This window comes from Arvicanthis niloticus, chromosome 28 (genome assembly GCF_011762505.2).
Source record: "Arvicanthis niloticus isolate mArvNil1 chromosome 28, mArvNil1.pat.X, whole genome shotgun sequence".
Taxonomy (NCBI): Eukaryota; Metazoa; Chordata; class Mammalia; order Rodentia; family Muridae; genus Arvicanthis; species Arvicanthis niloticus.
Window position 1 is genome coordinate 26875070 of NC_133436.1, and position 12317 is coordinate 26887386.

Sequence of the window (12317 nt, forward strand, 5' to 3'; positions counted from 1 at the left end):
TATTCAGAGCCAGGTGTGTATGTGAATGCTTTGTGTGTATTATTCTAACATACAACCTGCACTAGATCATAAAATTTTCTCAAGCCAGGGGAGTATAGGGCATAGAGAAATAAGGCTGTCATTATGAAAAGAGCTTGTAAGCAATGGAATGGTGGCCCAACTCTTATCTCTTTATTCAAGGCAATCCCCAGAGTGCCAGCTTTTGAGTTTATCATGTTTGATTCCAGGGTTTGTCATTAGCTCATTCACACTGCAGGCCTGTGGTGTTTAGGGAAAAGATGTTCACCCTTCATTCATTCTTCCTTCCTCTTTGCAGCGAGATACGTTTCCTGATCAGATTTGAGAAAATGCTTCTAACTGTGAGGTAAGGGCAGGAGGATCGTTCTAAGCACCGGACCATCTAGGGCTGTGTAGCAAGACCTCGTCCCACAGAACCACTCCTTTATGAACATTTGGATTAGAAACTGAAATCGGCATTTGTATTCTCAAAGAATACAGACTTTTTGTGCATACGTGCATGTGTGAGTGTATGTTCAGTGTTGCGGACTAAGCCAGGAACTTGCAACATGCTATGGGGACACTGTCCTAAGCTACATCCCTGGTCTTATTCTGCCTTAAACATTAGTTTTTCATCCATATAAAACACATTAAAGAATATACAGTTAGTATGTCTTGTTGATGGGTTTTTGCATGACTTTTTAATACTTTGACTTTATCTTCAAAGTTTTTTAAAGAATGCAATGCTATATATATATATCCCTTTCTTCCACGTCAAATCACAAAATGACTTAGGGTTCATACATCTTATTTGTGGTTTTTCACCTTTCTAAATTTAAAATATATCCGCAAGCTTGTGCTGATTCTCCACTGACAGCATTCCATTATGGAATATGAATACCTTTTACTTTGTTAATATCTAGTCACCTTTTCTTCTCTCTTTTTAGTTGCTACACATAGGACAATAATCATCCTTGTAGCTAAGTCTCTGTGCTTTTATTGCTTCCTTAAGGTGCATTTCTAGATAAGGCAGCCCCAAGGATTTGCAGGTTTCAGAGCACACTTGTTACGGCATTTTGTACATGAGCCAAATTTCCCTTATAGAAACATCTTCCTCTTCCCACCCACCCCACCCCCTCTAGTGGTAATGCTTGAGAAGTTAGATTTTTCCCTCATTGAACAATATTGGATGTTTACTTTGTAATAACTGTGGGTTTAAACATTTCCTTCTTGCTTATTAATGAAAACAATCAATGAACGCTTTCTTTAATTGGCTGCCTTAGAATTTGGTCCATTTGAAAATATTTTTTGTTTTCCTTTTAAAATGGAAAAATCCATATATTAAATATATGAAGACTTTGCTTTATTTTCCCAATAATTTTCTCCTTGAAATTTTGTTATTTGGGGGTTTTATTTACTTGTTTTATTTACATCACCTTAAATCACATGGATGAACTGTATTGTGTGTCATAACTACTTTTTCACATATCATTTTTTTCATTATCTTTAGATTCCATATATCATATCATACATTCTTAAATATATCTATACGTATGTTTACGTAGTGGTATTTTATGTATGCAAATGTTTTGAATGCACATTAATTAGCGTGTGTTAAAGATGTTGCTTGCATTTCTTTTACTCACTGTTACAGTTTTAAGGTGAATTATATTTTAGTACATACATTCCATGATTCTTGTTTTTTTCTTTCTTTTTTTCTTTCTTTTCTTCCCTCCCTCCCTCCCTCTCTCCCTTCCTCTTTCTTTCTTTCTTTCTTTCTTTCTTTCTTTCTTTCTTTCTTTCTTTCTTTCTTTCTCCCCTCCCCCTCCCCTCCCCTCCCCTCCCCTCCCCTCCCCTCCCCTCCCTTTCCTTTCCCTTGCTTTCTTGCTTTCTTGCTTTCTTGCTGTTTTGTTGAGACAGGATCTCGCTATTTAGTCCTGACTGGCCTGTCCTGGACAGGCTGTAGACCAGATGGCTGCCCTTGTGGTCACAGAGTGAATGCCTCCCAGTGCTGAAGTTAAAGGCATGTGTTATCACATGAGGTTGTTAAAAACAAAAACAAAAAAACTGGAGCAGGGAGGGGGTGTCCCTGATTTTGTTGCTTGCCTGTGGTAACGGTCTCCTAACTGGGCGGCCTTGTTGGCCCTCAGTGAGAGAGGGTATGCCTAGCCCTTTGGTGACTGATGTGCCAGGGATGGAGGTGGAGTGGGGAGGTGATATCCAAGGGACTTCACCTTCTCAGAGGAAAAGGGGAGGGAGAATGGTGGGGAGGAGCTCTGTGGGGGACTGGGGGGAGAGAGGGGCAGATATTGGGATGTAAAGTGAATAAGTTAATTTTTTAAAAGCAATGAAAAAACAAACAACCAAACAAACCAGGATCTTACTATGTAACTCAGAGCAGAATTGAAGTGTCCATCCTCCTGTTTCAGCCTGTAGATTGCTGGCATTACAGGTATGCGCCATCTTTAACCCATGGATTTGTATAGGTCAAAGCTCTCTCATTGCCACCCCAGTGAGTAATACTTGGACTTGTCAGAATGATGCTGTCTGATGTCTAATAGTTCATAATCCTACCATGTCCGCTGATAGTCAGTGTCCACTCAAGGCACCGTCTCCGCACTGCGGACAGATGTGTCACTGGCTTTCTCAGCTCCGCTTCATTGTTGTTTTAAAGAAGTCACCTGCAACTCCATTGAGTTTGAGGCCAGCCTCGGCTTACTCAAGACCTCAGAGTGTTTTTCCTCTTCATCAGGAACAGAAGGACTGCTGTTTTAGCACAAGATTCCTACACATTTCTGAGTCGAAAATACTGAGATTTGTGCACGCTCTATTTTTGTGTCAACTTCGCACATAACTTATATCTTTAAAAAAGCGAGGAAAAAAGAGGAAGTGAGCATAAACTTACCCTTAATTTTCTAGCTGTAGAGTCAAACATGCTGAAAAATGAAAAAAATAAAAGCAAATTTTCATTTAATCTGAAGTCTAGCAAACCTGCAAAGGAAATGGAATACAACCTCAAAAATCTCTGGCAGAGCCAAAAATCCTGTCTTTCTGTGACAGGGATCATCCTGGCATCTGAGACAGGTGTGTGTGTGTGTGTATGTACCCCTGTATTTATGTATATATAACTTTGGCCTCATAACTTGTAACATTTCTGTCACTCTAGAAGGCTTTTCGTGCCTACCTGTAAACCTTTCCTACCCCATAGCACAATTGTTAGAATACTTCTGTGTAAAGTCATTATTCCCCTTTAATTAAAAAGGATTCATGATTTATATTTCTTCTTTGCTTGCTTTTTTTTTTTTTTGACAGGGTCTGTAGGCCCGGCTATTTTGAATTTATAGTCATCCTCCTATCCCAACCATCCCTGCCTTAGACTTCCAAGTGCCTGTATTTCAGGTACAGACCTCCATACCAGGCCCCAGTTATAGTTTTAATATGCACGTCTGTGAGCAGTGTAATGCTTAATTGTGACCATCAACCTTATTGGATGCAAGACATCTAATAGATTAGTAGTGTATAATTCTGGGCATTTCCAGAGCTGACTTGCATGTGGGACAGCATCTAAGGAGTAAGGCATGTAGAAGACCTGCCTTAATATGTAGAATACCTTCCAAGAAGCTGGAGACAGGTCACCCTTAGCACGCTGCCTTCTTCCTAATGAGTTTGTCCATTGCCACATGACCTTCCATTGACATCAGATTTCAGCTTCTTGGACTTGTCAACAAGGACTCAGACCAGCAATGCTCCAGAGCCCTTCTAGGCCTTGAGCGTTGTTGGTGAGCACAGTGGTTCTCCTTGTTCAGCATCCAGCTCCTTGAACTGAGAAGCTGCCAGATGCTCTGCCTCTCCAGCAGAAGACGGCCATTTTTGGACCACCCAGTCTCCTTGTGAGCCAATGTAATAAATCCTCCTGTGTCTCTAGAGGACTCTAATACAATTAATAATAGAAATTGCTTTCTCATGTCCATTTTGCCATTGTTTTAATCCTTGCGGAAAAATAGTTGGAGGACATTTTTTTTTTTTAAAAAAAACTAAGCTCTATGAAGTTTATTTTTTTGTAGAATTTCCTCAAATATGCAGAATGTCAGTACCTTTGTGAATTGTGCTAAATCTCATTTTGCCTTGTGTGTGTTTTAGCAAAGTTCAATTTTAAAATTTCGGCCCTTTATCTCTTTCTCTCTCTGATAGGGTCTTGCTGTATAGCCTTGGTGGATGTTAAACTTGTAATACTCCTTCCTTTTGCTGGGTGCCCACATCAGTCTTTCTTCAGCATTCTTTTATGTTTTTCTGTTGGTTGTTTGTTTGTTTGATCAGCATGAGAGTTTTGAGCTATTTAGTTTTTGACTTGGGCCAGTTTATACCTCCTTAGGCAACTGGTGGTCCCTGAATCCTGGGAGGTTACTGTTAGGGTCCAGGAGTAGCCCTACAAATCACAGGAACACCGATCTCAGTTAAGCAAGGATGCACACCCCAAAACTGATCGACTATGGCAACAGCTCAATCTCAAGAGCTGAAAGCTGCACACTGGACATTTCTCAGGGCAAGCTTATAAAGGGAAAAACCACAGTGAGTTCATACGCAGGTGCTGGCAGTTCTATCCAGTGGTTGGCCCTAACTCAAGCCATTTTAGACATAACAGTTAATATTGACCTTTAATTTGATGGGTTCTAAATGAAGCTTATGGCTGTGGAATTTCTTAAGATTAACAAACCTCATAACATACAGAACATAATAGGGTATGTGGTCAACATCATTTGTCTTTGTTTTTAGTTAAGATATGTGTATCTTATATCCTTCCAAGTTCTTCTGCTTACACATACGTCCTTGAGAGACTGCTCAAGCCTGAAAGAAATGGCCTTAGTCAAACATAGATACTGTGTATCATAAACTCACCACATAAGCATTTGTGATCATTGTTTAACCTCCTGGGATTGGTCATGCTTTCTGTTGCTTGCCTTTAAAAGTCAGTGAGAAAATACAGTTGCTGCTGACTTGGTATTAGCCAGCAGCCCTCCCATCTCTGTCTCTTGAATCTTCTTTCTGCCTTTCCTATAATCATCCTCACTCCCCTAGTCATTGTTTTCATGTTGACCGACTGGCTCAAGCAAGTGATGCCCAGTGTGAAGGCTCAAAGCAGGTATGAGTAACTTTCGGGAGTAAAAGACATAAGAAACAGTAACTAAAGGGAACTCAAAAAAGGTAAGGGGGCTTGGAAAAAGAAAAAAAAAGGAAAAAAACAAAAAAGAAAAAATTAGAGAAGAAACAATAAAAATGGGACAGGGCATATGCTCAGAGATACGTATAGGGTATGGGGAGCTATGATAAGCCAGGAGCAGTTGCTTAAGTTTTTAGATTTTGTAGAAAAGTTTGTCCTTGGTTTCCTGAGGAAGGTACAGTAAATTTAGCAACCTTGAAAAAGATTGGGAAAAGACTTCAAGATTAATATAATGTGCATGGGCCAGGTAAAATGCGGTAGATGCTTCAATCTTTGGATCTTGATTAGGGCTAGGAGAGAGAAGTCTTTTTGGAGAAGCAGCCCTCCCCCTGTCTGGGGATGCTTCACGAAGGGAACAGTTCAGGAGCCATTTACAGTGCACACCAAGGTAGAGGGGACCACTCCTGGCATGGATGATCACCAGCCAGGGAGTGTTTCCCTGCTGTCCCCATTCCTGACCCACACTTGCTGATAGAGTGCCTGCTAACCCCCTGGAGGGGCAGTGGGATGCAGGGGGCAGGGGAATGAGGGGTGGATGGAGGAGCTGGTGCTGAGCTGAACTGCTATGTCTGGAGCTGAATGCTGCCTCTGGAACAGCAGGTAGCCTGAGTTTGCTCCTGCCCCTCCCTCCTCCCTTCTCAAACAGCATCAGAAGGCAGCCCCACACCACAGACTCTTGAACTCTGGCACAGGTAAATGGTTAAGATTCCTGGCTTCCATGCAGGCAGCCCCAAATTTAAATTATGTAAACTAAGCTATATCATACAAGTTAGAAATTACATACATTAAAACATATATATAATAGCTACATGCATATTCACACATGCACGTGTATATAAATATTATCCACATTAACTATAAATTATACATTAAATATAAATTATATAAGTTAAATATAAATTATATATATTGAATATGATTTATATTCATTAATATATACAGTAAATGAAATTATATATTAAATATTATATACTTTTAATAAAGATGTGTTAAAATATAAACTGTATTAAAGTATAAATTAAATATGAGTTAAATCTATAAAACATGTTATAATCTATAAAATAAATAATTTTGCATGTCCTCAAGAACAAAGAATGATGGAACAACCCCATGGAACCTAAAAAATCAGTTACAAAAAATAAGAGAGAGAGAGTTGTATACTCCTTCACCACAAAATTTTATTTTGAATTTTTTGACCTTAGATGCCAAGGGACTCTCTGCTGCTGAACATTTATGGCACCCTACAACTCATCATACTTATGTCCAGGTGAAATGGAAGGATCTGCTTACTGATATATGGCATAGTCCCAATCTGATATTAATAGGGGGAAGAGGATATGTTTGTGTTTTTCACAGGATGCTGACACTGGACCGAAGAATGATACTGTCATCTTACTGAATGCACTGATAATGTTGAAAGTAAGCTGTATTGGGAGTATGTTCCTGACCCACCTTTGCTACCTCCTTCTGTGTGGTCAAGGCCAGAAGTACTTGTGACATCTAACAATACTCAGCTGTTAGGATTTCCTTGGTCTGAGAGTAAAAAGTATTCCAAATTGGCGAACTACACCAATAGGGTCAGGGCTTGCCTATTTGTTTTACTAGAATAGTACAAATGCTAGATGTGTTTCGGAGGACCCTCAAGCTTGGAAGAAGACTATCTCTAAGACTGTAGTGCAAAGCATTAAGATGGGAAGGCCTACATCTCAGACTGGACAAGCTGCCTTGCCCCAGGCTTTTAGACCTTTTGGAAGAGAGAACATAGAAACTGTGGAACCTGCCTTCGAAAAATTAATCAAGTGGAGAAGTCATTATAATGATCCTCTTTCCTTTAATGTGACTAGTTCTTCTGCCTCAATCATGGATTGGTCTGGAAATCAATCCCGTTTTGGTCAAAAGGAAATGACAGTGGGCATTTGGAAGGCTGATTTTGGACATTTTTCAGAGACATATTTGGACATTGGCAGCTGCTGGTATGATATGTTTGCTGTAGATAAAAATGGAACAGGTTCTGGGGTTAAGGTAAATGTAACATCCTGTGTTACCCTACCTAATCTTTTACTAATTGGGGATGTCACCTTTGTTATTGGCTCTAATAATGAATTCAATGTTTCTTGTTTTAATTGTTTTTTTGTCCAGTTGTGTTTCTGCACTGTATGATGGTCAATCTGTAATGGTAGTACATCAACCATCTTTTATTGTGATTCCTGTAAATTGATCTGAACCCTGGTATTCTGAAGAAGGCTTACAAATATTGGAATTAGATCATGCTCTGGCAAGGAATAAATGTATGGTTGGGCTGATCATTGCCAGTGTTATTACTCTTATAAAACTTATTGCCAGTGCTACTGCTTCTGACTTAGCTTTAGCACAAGAAGTACAAACAGCTAGTTTTGTTAATTATCCTGCAGAAAATGTAACCAATGCCCTGAGCATACAAGAGGGTTTGGATAGACAGCTAGAACAAAGAATTGATGCATTGTATGATAGAGTACAGATCATGGGAGATGAGGTCCAAGGAATGAAACTCAGAAGCCATTTGGAATGTCATGCTCTATATCTATGGGTTTATATATAAGTCCAAAACTGTATAATGAAAGTTGGCAAAATTGGACCAGAGTGAAAAGGCATCTTCAAGGTATATGGCATAATACTAATACTTCTTTAGATTTATTAGCCCTGCATAAGGAGGCTATAAGTTTAAAAAATGCAAAGCCTTTGTCTTTTGACACTGCTGGCACTGCAGATGAGATTTTGAAAAAGTTACAGGCTGTTTTTCCTTCGTGGTCCTCATTTACATCTCTTATTGGGCATAGCAGGACTTGGCTTTATGGTCCTTTTGATGGCATGTCTATTACCTGTTCTTATGAGAGAAATCATCAGAGCTTTTACAGATGTCAAAGCTGAGTTATATAAATTCAAACTCCAATGTCTTCCCTAGCAGAAATTGGTAGTCAATGACAGGTAAGATCATCTTGAAAACCCTCTCAACCTAAGACAGACCATGAATACAAGATTATTCATGTGCCAATGACAGGTAAGAGTTGTGTTTTCAGATGACAACCTATGACAGGAACAAATTTCTGCTCCTTGACTGATTAGGTGCATGGCTCTTAGAGATAAAAATGATGGTTAAGAGTCTCTCAGAGGTGGATCAACCTAAGGCAGAGTATGAATGCTAGAATTCATGTACTAATGATGGGTAAGATCCACACTTCTTGAGGGGATGCCTAAGACCTTCACAGTCTTTCTTTGCCAATAGCTAAGACAGCTTTGGCTTGAGTAGATAAAAAGGGGGACATGTGGAGAGCACATCCGGAGTTAACTTTGGCTGACTTCTTGCTCATGGTTAATCATGAATGAGTCTGCCAACATCTGTCTTTGTTTTTATTTAAGACACACATTATAATCCTGCCAAGTTCTTCTGTTTATGTATACATCCTTAAGAGACTGTCCAAGCCTGAAGGAAATAGGCTTAGCTAAATATAGATACAGTGTCAGATATAGATACTGGCCCCCCGACTCCTAGAATAATGACTCTGAGACTCAAATACACTTACAAATACCTAGGCCTAAGCTTTGGTTGTTCCCCAATTAGTTCGTAACATAATATTCCATTTATTCTAGTCTAAGTTCTGTCATATAGCTGATTACCTCTGTTCAACTCCCATGCTTCTGACCTCCTCCAGGTTCCCAGGCTCATCCCTGCCTTCTCTCTCTCTCTCTCTCTCTCTCTCTCTCTCTCTCTCTCTCTCTCTCTCTCTCTCACTCAGAATTCAATCTCCCTACTAGATGTCCCATCTTCAGTTTCCTGCCTAAGCTTATAGGCCAATCAGCATTTTATTGACAGGTGCTGCATCTGTACAGTACACAAGATATTTTCTCTACTGTTGGGTTCTAGAACATGTCATCAGAAGTCATGCATGTAAAAGCTCTAGTGGCAGGGCCATGGAGAATGCTGCTCGCCTGCTGGATCCCATCCCAGCTCATATTCAGCAAGCTCTCTCATACAATTCAGGACTACCTGCCTAGGAATTGTACCATCCACAGTGGGCTAGGCCCTTCTATATCAATTAACAACCAAGACAACCCCAAACGTACATACACATACAAACACACATCTGGCCCCCACAGGCCCATCTGATCTAGGCATCTCTTTGAGACTTTCAGATTACTCTAGGCTGTATCAAGTTGACAATTAGAACTAATCAGAATATATTTTTTCATTGATATCCTCTGATTTCATTGATATCTTATTAGTTACACCATTTGTTAGTATTTTACTGTCATGCATCAGAGAGTTATGTTTCTGCTTGCCCTTTTTAGAACTAAAAAAGTTGTAAAATGCTTTTTCAACAATAAAAATTTGTTGGAAAAGGTTTTTCCTCAGTTTTGTTTTAAAAGTTATTGCTTGTAAATAAAATATCCAACTAAAAAATTTTTTAAAAAGTAATTGCTTAATTCTTGTTCTTAAAAAAAGAAAGCTAACATGGCTTAGACCAATTCTACACAATTTCTACATTCATGTGAGCGTCAGTTAGCTACTATTACAGATACACTGAGGCCTTTCATCCTTTCCATCTAATAAAAGTCCCTAGGGTAATATCTAAAAGAGCATTTAGAAATAGGTGCTGACATTAACTATGCCAACTAGTGAAAAGAATCATTACAATTATTTTTAAATAGCACTAAAAATTAAAATTGTATTTGATAGCCAACTGTAGTGACGCACATCTGCCTGTAGTCTCGGCACTTAGGAACCTGGGGCAAGAGGGTTACAAGTTTAAGACTACCTGGGTATATAGCAAGTCTTGCCTTGATAAGCAAATGACTAAATAGGTAAAATATCCATGATGTAGATGTAAATACCTATGATGCAGGTAGGAATTCCAATGACATAGATATAAATACCCATAAAGTAGATATGAATATCTATGATATAGTTATAAATATCTATGACATAGAAGTACAGGGGAAGTAAAATGACTAGCTGTCTCTTGAAAGATTGTTTCCTTCTTGAAGTAAATGAGTTAGAGTTGGTCTTATAAATGCATAAATCAAAGAGAGCGGAACTAAGCACTGGTTTCCTATTCTTCATCAACCACTTAAAAGAGGATGATGGAACTTTCCCCTTCCAGTCTGGGCTTTCTCCATTACCTCTGGAAGCTTACGATTCCTCTCACTCTGGTTTTGTTTTACTTGTTAACTGTTTTATTTTGGAATTTTTGTCCTTTTTCAGAGGATAGCTTCTCAAGTTGCCCAGGCTGGCCTCCAAATTGCCATGAGGCTAAGATGGATTATGGGAGTGTCCCACCCTACCTGTCTTGTTTGGTTTGGGTGGCAAACAAATTCACTCTTCATATTAGAGTGGAAAAACAGTTCATAAAATACTTTAGAAAGCAGTGGCTGCAGTGAGCACCACCTTTTTTTTCTTTTCTTTTCTTTTCTTTTCTTTTCTTTTCTTTTCTTTTCTTTTCTTTTCTTTTCTTTTCTTTTCTTTTCGAGACTGGCTTACTTTGTATCCCAGGCTTGACCCAAACTTGCCAAGTAGCTGAGGCTGACCTTGAACTCCTGATCCCCCTCAAGTGGTGGGATTACTGGTATTTACTACCTTTTGGGGAATCAAACATAAGACATGGTTTGTATTAGGAAGGCATTCTACCAACTGGGCTACCTTCCCAACTCTCCTGGTCCTCTTTCTCTTTTCTTTTTCTTTTCCTTTCCTTTCCCTTTTCCTTTCCCCTCTTTTTCTTTCCTTTCTTTTCCTCCCCTTCTCATTCCCTTTACTTCCCCTCTCCCTTCCCTTTCTTTCCCTCTCCCTTCTCTTTCTTTCCCTCTCCCTCCCCCTACCTGCTCCCCCCCTCTCTAATGGGTCTCATTATGAAACCCTGGCTGGCCTGGAACTCAACACCTTCAAATTGCAGTGGTGTGCCACCATGCTCTATTGCTGGAAGTTTGAACCTCTGACTATTTAAATGATGGGCTGAAGAATGAAATGGGTCTGCTAGACAGCCTGGCAGTGCTCAGAAGGTCAGTTCAAACTTAGCTAGTCTTTTTGTTATTATTAATTTGAAATTTTTATGTGTATGAGTATTTTGCCTGCATGTATGTATGTGTAACACAGTCTCACTGTGTTGGTGGAGGTTATGAGATGTAAGCAGATCCCTTGGAACTGGAATTGGAGACAGTTGTGAATTGCCATATAGTCCTTGAGAACCTCACCCAGGTCCTCTGCAAAAGTAGCACATGTTCTTAACTGCTGAGGCATTTCTCCAGCCCACAATGGCTAATCTGAATTAGCAACTTGACAGATCTAGAATCATCTGGGTGAAAAACCTTTGGAACTGTCTCAAGGGCATTTCTGGATGCCTAATTGAAGAGAGACGACCCACTCAATATGGACAGCCCCATTCTATGGGCCTGTATCTCAGATTCAGTAAGAAAGTAAACAGTAAAGGAACACCAGCATTCATCTCTCTCTGCTTCCTAATACACTGTGACCAGTCCTACCTTCCTTACCATCATGAATTGTTAGCCCTTCTTTAGGTTGCATTTTCAAGTATATTTTTACAGCAACTGGAACAGTAAGTCATACTTTGGTTAAAAGAGAATGTATAAAATGTACATAATTATATGCACTGTATAATTGGGAGTTTTCCAATAAATATGTGCATTTTAAATACTGCTTATCCTTGTTTCATTGTCATTAATTTTTATATGTTAAAAATCTTTAAAATTGTGATTTTAAAAAATGTTTCTTTTTTTTAAATTTTTTTATTGGATATTTTATTTACATTTCAGATGCCATCTGCTTTCCCCATTCCCTTCCCTAGGAAACCCCTATCCCATCCCCCTCCTCATTTTTGCTTTTATACAATTTTTTAAAAATGTTAATCAAAGGCTTTATAAGTTTGGTAATGCTCAATAACAAGATGCCCATACAATCAGAAGTGTAACCCAATACCCAACCTAGATATATCAACTATCTTTGACTGGCAGAGACATGCAAACATCTGCCTCCATGTCCCCCACCCCCACCCCACCCCCACCCCCCACCCTCCCCACCCCGTCACCTAGCTCCTCCTCCCCTCCTCTCCTAACT

The 12317-nt window shown here is 39.4% G+C and overlaps 1 long non-coding RNA gene across 3 annotated transcripts in view; it reads left to right on the plus strand.

The window, feature by feature from the left end:
- The window catches only part of LOC143440188 (uncharacterized), a 32124-nt gene extending 20229 nt beyond the window's left edge, over positions 1-11895 (plus strand). For 2 of the 3 annotated variants that reach the window (XR_013108030.1, XR_013108032.1), the window contains exon 6: positions 317-1116. This is a non-coding gene — a long non-coding RNA (uncharacterized LOC143440188). Of the gene's footprint in view, positions 1-316; positions 1117-6417 lie in introns of those variants that run through there. The other variant, XR_013108031.1, reaches the window with a different exon arrangement.
- Positions 11896-12317: the final 422 nt, after the last annotated feature.